Raw genomic sequence first — 7,348 nt, 5'->3', positions numbered from 1 at the left:
CTAGCAGGATTGTAGTGCTAAGATGGTATACTAAAATAGAGATTGCATTCTTACCTGTTTTCAGTGCCTAAAAAAAGAAAGAGCCTTTTGCCTATTCTTTTCAGTTCCAGCTGATCAGGCAGGGACTTGTTCCAGTTTTCAAGAACAAGAAGGATGACCCTGGAAATTACAAGGCCTGTTGGTGCCTCTGCAGTCATTCATAAAAGTATGGAGAAGATTATCCTGAGAGGGAAAATACATGAAGAAAAATTAAGTCATTGGTCACAGCCAGCATGGCTCCATGAGGGGAAAGTCCTACTTGACAAATTTAATTTCCTTTTATGACAAGGTAACTCACCTACCTGATTAAGGAAAGCCAGCTGATGTAATCATTTTGGATTTCAGTAAAACTTTCCATACTGTGTCTCACAGGATCCTTCTGGACAAAATTTCCAGCCCACAGCTGAATAAACACATCATGGGATGGGAGAGAGTGACTGGCTCATGGGTCGGGCACAAAGGGTTACAGTCAATGGGGTGACATCAGACTGGAGACCTGTTACTAGTGGAGTTCTGCAGGGCTCCATCCTTGGCCTTGCGATCAACATCTTCATAAATGACTTGAATGCAGCACTAAGACACACTAAACAAGTTTTTCAATTACAGCAAACTGGGAGAAAACACCGAGTCCCTCAAAGGTATGGATGCTTTTCAGAGAGACCTGGACAAATTAGAGGGCTGGGCAAACATCAACCATGTGAACAAAGACAAATGCCATATTCTGCACCTGGGATGGGACAAACCTGGATGTATGGATAGACTGGGCAACAAGACACTGGAAAGCAGCACCACGGAAAGGGACCTGAGGGTCCTGGTCGATGGCAAGTGGAATGTGAGTCAGCAGTGCCCTGGCAGCAAGGAGAGCCAAGTGTGTCCTGGGTACAAGCGTGTCCAGGCAGAGCATCACCAGCTGGGCAAGGGAGGGGATTGTCCTGCTCTGCTCTGCACTAGGGAGGACTCATCTCAAGGGCTGGTAGCAGTTTTGGGTGCCACAATACAAGAAGGATATTGAGCTGTTAGAGAGTGTTGAAAGGAGGGCTATGCAGGGCCTTGAGTGGAAGCCATATGAGGAGAGTCTGAGGTCACTTGGTCTGTTCAGCCTGGAGAAGAGAATGAGGGGAGACCTCATTGGAGTCTACAACTAACTCATGAGTGGCAGACACTGATTTCTACTGTACGGTGCTCAATAATAGGATACCAAGGGAACACTATGAACCTCTGTCGAGGGAGGTTTATGTTGGATTAGGAAAAGATTTTTCTCCTGGAGAGTGTCTGGGCACTGGAACAGGCTCCTCAGGGAAGCAGTCACAGCCCCAAGTCTGACAGATTTCAGGAAGTATTTAGACAATACTTTGAGGCACCTGGCGTGATTCTTGGAGTGTCCTGCACAGGGCCAGGAGTTTTACTTTGATGATCCTTGTGGGTTCCTTCCAACTCAGGATATTCTATGATTTTATTATTAGCAAGCAATTTCATTCAACTAGGTCTTTCATTCTTGGGTGTCTTAGAGGAAAGAGGACTACTTGGGGATCTTCAACGCTCCACAATGGAGGATAACAAAACTTAGCCTGTGCATGCTCCCCTCTTCTCATTTCATGCCACTAAGAAGAAAGAAGCATGAACTGTGGAAAGCTGCCTCTAAAGGGCTTATTGCAGCATCTGCTGGAGATCTTCCAAAGAGTAATGCTACCCTAAAGTGTAAAGAAATGGTTTGATAACAATCCCTCTTAGCTTGGAGAGACAAAGGCAACCAGAAGAGGTTTAATTTATACTTCAGAGACTCACAGTTTTGTTCTTCTAATGAAGTGGTCTGACTCTGTTAGCTTTTCTTGCTAAAAAATATAAAAACTGATAACAATGTAAACATGTTAACAATGTTATTATCAGTGGCTCAGGGATGGCATACATATTCTGTGCCTGAGATTTGCCTAGAGCTGTATTAGTCTCAATAGTCAAGTAATAAAATCCAGCCAATCACATTCTAGAGTGGGCTAAAGGAAAAGTGAAACCAGCAGCATTACAAGTCATGAAAGATTTATTTCCTAAATTCCTACTTCCTTAAATAGATTCAATGGAAATTCTTGCAAGAATCAATTTACATCAAGTGATAACAGGGTGAATCGTTGTTCTCACAGAGAACAAAATGATCCCGTAAATCTCCAAGTATCTGTGCTAATTTTGAAGTAGTTACCAAAACCTCTGCAGCTTTCTGAACAAACTCTTATTACTTACGGTATGCATGTCTAGTGCTCATGCAGCTTAACCTGGACATTCCACAGCAGAGGAATGAAAAATCTCTGATCACAAATACTCATGGCATTTTTAAGTGTTTGCTGCATACTGCAGGTATAACAGTAAGAAAAACACACATTGCACAGAGATCTCTCATCATGGGAGTTCTGTGCCCCTCATGAACTGCCTTTCTCCTCCCCTGTGAATTGGTTGAAGTTTTTTTTGATGACTTTATTTTTTTGTTACCTCTTCCCTCCTCTACCCACAACAGTTCCTAAGATCATTTTAGAGAAAAAGTTTTCATTTTCCTCCACACACTATGTGCAGATATGCAGACCCACTCATCTGTCACTTAATGGTGTTTAAATTGGTGAAGTTATACCAGTGTAAAGGTGATGTGAAAGGGCAATTTGGCTCCATCTAGTCTTCATCTGTTCAAGCTCATACTAGCACACTGAGTTCCAAATAATTAGGAGCTTCTCTCCAGCTGGTGTTTTGGTAGAAAAGGTGGTTGAGCAACCAGTCTGGATTTTCCAGATCTGAAAGAGTCTGAAGATGCCTTGAACATTACTACACTTTCCTAATATGTTTTCAGTGTCAGCTATAGCACAGCAGTGGGTGGAATGACAAATAAGTATCCTTTGGGAATGAATTGCCACTGTCAGGGTTCAGAGGAGTTCAGAGCATTAAATTTATATTTATTCACTAGGGCTTTTTACTGTTTACCAGGATTTCTCTCCTGTCCAATCCATTCAACTATGCTCAGAGAAGAATTGTTTTGTTGACAGACCTTTCTTGGACTATATCTTCTACAAAGCTGGCACACTGATGAAGGAACAGAAGAACTTTAAATAATAGTTTGCACATTCAGGTTTTACTTCTGGTCCTGTTAGTGATCTGCTGCGCCACCTTTCAATGTGAGTTTTTGGAGACAGTGTAAAGCACAAGGTTAGTGGAGTGTGTATAATGTAACTTAGCGTTACTAATTAGATTTATTTCTTTTTAAAGTAAGTGATATATTCCCTTTAATGGGTTGTGAAGCAACAAATGGATAAGATGTCAAACATGCTCACCTCTCAACCTCTCCTTAATAGTATATTTTAAAAGTGAGAATGGAATATGAGGGCTTAAGCCATTCAATGGAAAACTTAGCATGCCATTACAGGAGCTTCTGGATATTATAACTCTATTTCCATTGGACTCCCTTCCAAAAATTCAGGTGGTTTCAGTTAATAGCTAGAGCATAGTGAAGATTTCTAACTTAATCACCTGAAAGACTATTTTAAAGAATGACATTAATAAATATTACCAGCTTCCTGCTCAGACTAAAAAGAACTTATTCTTTCAATACAATGAACTCCAGAGTTGGATTTTTTTCCTGTCCTCTGCCTCCTCTTGTCTTCATTTCCTTGGGATTCACACATATACAGTAACAATTAGTTATGACTCAGACCAAGGTGGTTAACACTGCACTATTAATAAAACCTTTCTGGGGAATTATAAACTACTTTTGCATTCATAGGTAGCAATATTTATCCATGCATTATTCATCAGGAGATGATGAGCTGGATAGGGAAGATTGTATTAGTGTGGATAAATTAAGAACAGAGGAATACCTCACCTTAAAAATCAAACTGCACATAGATTCCTTTCCCCTTTTCTCTCCTCACTTCTTTAGTTATTTATATGATTCTTGTCATTTTCTCTCTGTATTTCCAAGCTTTATTCAATTATAGCACTATGAGAGGAAAACTGAAACAAGAAGCATTACCATTAAAATCACAATAACAACAGAATTGCAAGCAGTGAATATTTTAATTGCTTGATTAAAACAACACCCAAAATTTTCATTTGCACTTCCATCATTTATCTGGAGGGAAAACTGATTGTAGATCATTTCATGCTATTCTCATATAAAGAAATATCAAGAAACTCTTTCCACAAATACATTAGAATGCTTCAGTGGAGCTAAACTAAATTATTGTCCATAACTAGGGCTCACATAGCCCTTGCACATCACATCTTTGAACATACAGAAAATAAAACTGCACATGAATTCATATACAAGGACTGAAATGGCATTCCTTAGATGACAAAGAACTAGGAGTACCATAGAATCACAGAACGACATCAAACAAAAGCTTCAAAACAGCATAGACTAGTTGTGGAAGAACTTATTTAGACATGTTGTCTCACCCACAACAATTTAAAAAATGTTTATTAATTGAAATGATGCTCAGGTCTTATCCCCAGGTTGCCACTAGTTGTATTAGAGCATAACCTCAACAGGGGTTTATAATCTTACTTAAAACACACACACACACACACACACACACACACACACACATGCACACATGCACACAAAGACCCCAAAACTTCAAAATCTTGACCAGCTGAAGTAACCTATTAAATAATGTTTAACAATCCATCAAATAGTCATTAATATACAGTTCATTTAATTTTAAATGAAAAGGCATTAGGTCTGATGAAAAAAAGTGGCAATACATTTCATTGGCAGTAAAATTTCAGTGGGAAAATGGCCTGTGTTTTCAATAAATATTTCAGCACAGTTGCAACTCTCTGATTTAAATATTTGAAATATTGGAGAGGCTTTGCTATTTATATTATGGATTTCACATGGGGAACAGGAAACATTTGAATGAAAATATTTCAGTTTTCCAAACATGTCTAACTGCCACACTATAAAGAGAAATTTGCTCACTCTCTGATTTATATATAATGAAAAACTTTCCTTTACATACTATTGCTAGGGTGGGGGTACATCTGGAGGAGGAGGATGAGAACAGGACATTAAGTGGAAATTCTGACATCACAAATTACTGCAAAAGAAAAAGGAGGTACTGCCCATTTTCAGTCCTTCTTTATTTCCCTTTCCTTCTCATAACTAACTCAATTCAAGAAGCAGTGCTTTCCTGCATGACATCCACTTTAGATTTCTTCAGCACACTGTGCAGCTTTGCATGATACTTTCCTTTTTTACTTTTAATTTTTAGTAAGAAGGTAAAAAGCAATCCTGTATTGAAACCATGATGTATTTGAAACTGAGCATTTTTCAGTACTATTTAATGGAAAAATTCTAGGTTTGAATATTATTAAGCTATATATGTATGGTTGCACACATAGGTTACACTAGCACATGTACACACAGGGGTGTGGCTAGGAACAACTGCAAAGGACAGATGGACTTGGGAGGGGTTTCATAAGTACTGCAAAAGGTCTCATGTACTCATTTGTTTACACCAAGTGTTTAAAAACACATAAATCAACCACTTCAGGGCAGGCACAGCAAAAAAAAAAACAAAAAAAAACCAAAACATGGAGGTGCAAGTAAAACACATTGTACAGAAAGCTAATGCATCTGCAGTAACTTACAATAAATATGAAGAATATAATCTGCTGTACCTCTTGCTGCTCTTTATACCATGTTATCCTCCTTACACCAATGACTTTACAGGCATCTCAGAAGGAAAGAGATACAGTAACAGAAGTATGAAACTGGTTTGCAGTCCTAAAAGGCCATAGCCAAAGAGTTCCTGTGCTCCTTTGAGTCTTACACAGAGCCTGTGATTCAATGCAAGAAAAAAGGTTCCTGAAACAGCCTTGGCCCATTGTAGCATACAAGGCTTGACAAGAACTGAATCGTATTGAGTAAAGGACAGACCTAAGCTGTAGAGTGGGATTACAAACACTGAGTGAGAAACAGCATCTGAAAGCTATAAATCCCTTGAGGGGATGTATGAGGAAACTTTGACGAGACAGCCTTTTCCCCCTCCCCAGAAGCCTTTCTAGCACTGCACTGTGTAGGAGGAGACACATGTAATTCCCAGAGAGGCTGGAGGGCTTAAAATTCAATGAACAGCTCTCATTTATTTCATCTTTTAAGAACAAAGTTTACTGGTCAATTCTCAAACCTTTTCCTTCCACTTAGCTCCTGGCAGAAAGAACCTTGGCCCCTGACTACCCAGTAAATCCTTGGCAGTAACTGACTATCCTCAAAGAAAGCAGTGGCAGCACAAGGACAGGTCTATCTACCTGTTCTGGGCAAACACAACTATCCCTTCCTTCAGAAGACAGTACCGTCATCCAGATCCCATATTCTTTATTCTTTTCTACCCTCTCCAGATGTTTTCTTTTCTATATTCCTCCTAGTTGCTGAGACTGCAAGTCAGCTAATAGAGCTGTAGCATCAGCAACCTCAGCATTGTACAAAGCAGAAATACTTAACATGCCTTTCTGTCTGTATTTGAAGATCCTGCACTTCCAGTCCATACTTGGGTTTCTGTGGCAGACTGCTGCACGGTCCAGAAAGTAGTTGTTCCACGTGAGACCCTCAGAGAACTTTGCGTCAATCCACATATGAAAATGCACATCCTGCTTTTAGCCTAAAGTCACCAGGGTTTATCTAAAGCCATTTTTATATATTTGCTGAAACATTTATGTGGTCAGTCAAACGTGTAAGTTTATGAAGTAGTGTAGGAAAGGATCTAATTATCCCAGTTAGTGGCTAGATCCATTCTTCTCCCTTTTTGTGGCGAAAAGCTTCCACTAAGCTTGAGCTCCCACCCTGTGAATAGGAGAGAAGAGGCCTGAAAATTTTACACTTTGCAGTAAACTCACTACTGACATTCCTCAGAGCTTCTGAATTACAGCTTTCATGTGAAGGCTTTTTGGAGATAAGCTTTTTTCTTTTTATTCATTTCTGGACAGCTCATTTGAAATTGTGCAAAATCATCTTTCCCCAGGCAACAAAAATAAATCAATATGCTCTCCACTCCCAATATTTTTGTATAATTCAACAATCCTCCACACTGCTATTGTGTGTTTTCACTAATATAAAAACATTTTTCAGTAATGATGCCACTGCTAAGCATTATACTTCTTGTAAGTTCTGCAGCAATATGAATCAAGGCATAGCAAAATTCGTGGCATGGTCAGATTCACAGGCTGTGTCAGGAGATATTAGGCTTTAACTAAAACTGTGCTTGTAGTTCAGCTGAAGCAATTTTGTGTACTGGTGCTAAACATGACCTAAATTTTGCTTAAATAACAAAAGGCA

This window comes from Haemorhous mexicanus, chromosome 1 (assembly GCF_027477595.1).
Source record: "Haemorhous mexicanus isolate bHaeMex1 chromosome 1, bHaeMex1.pri, whole genome shotgun sequence".
Lineage (NCBI taxonomy): Eukaryota > Metazoa > Chordata > Aves > Passeriformes > Fringillidae > Haemorhous > Haemorhous mexicanus.
Note: the sequence above shows the minus strand (reverse complement) of the source record.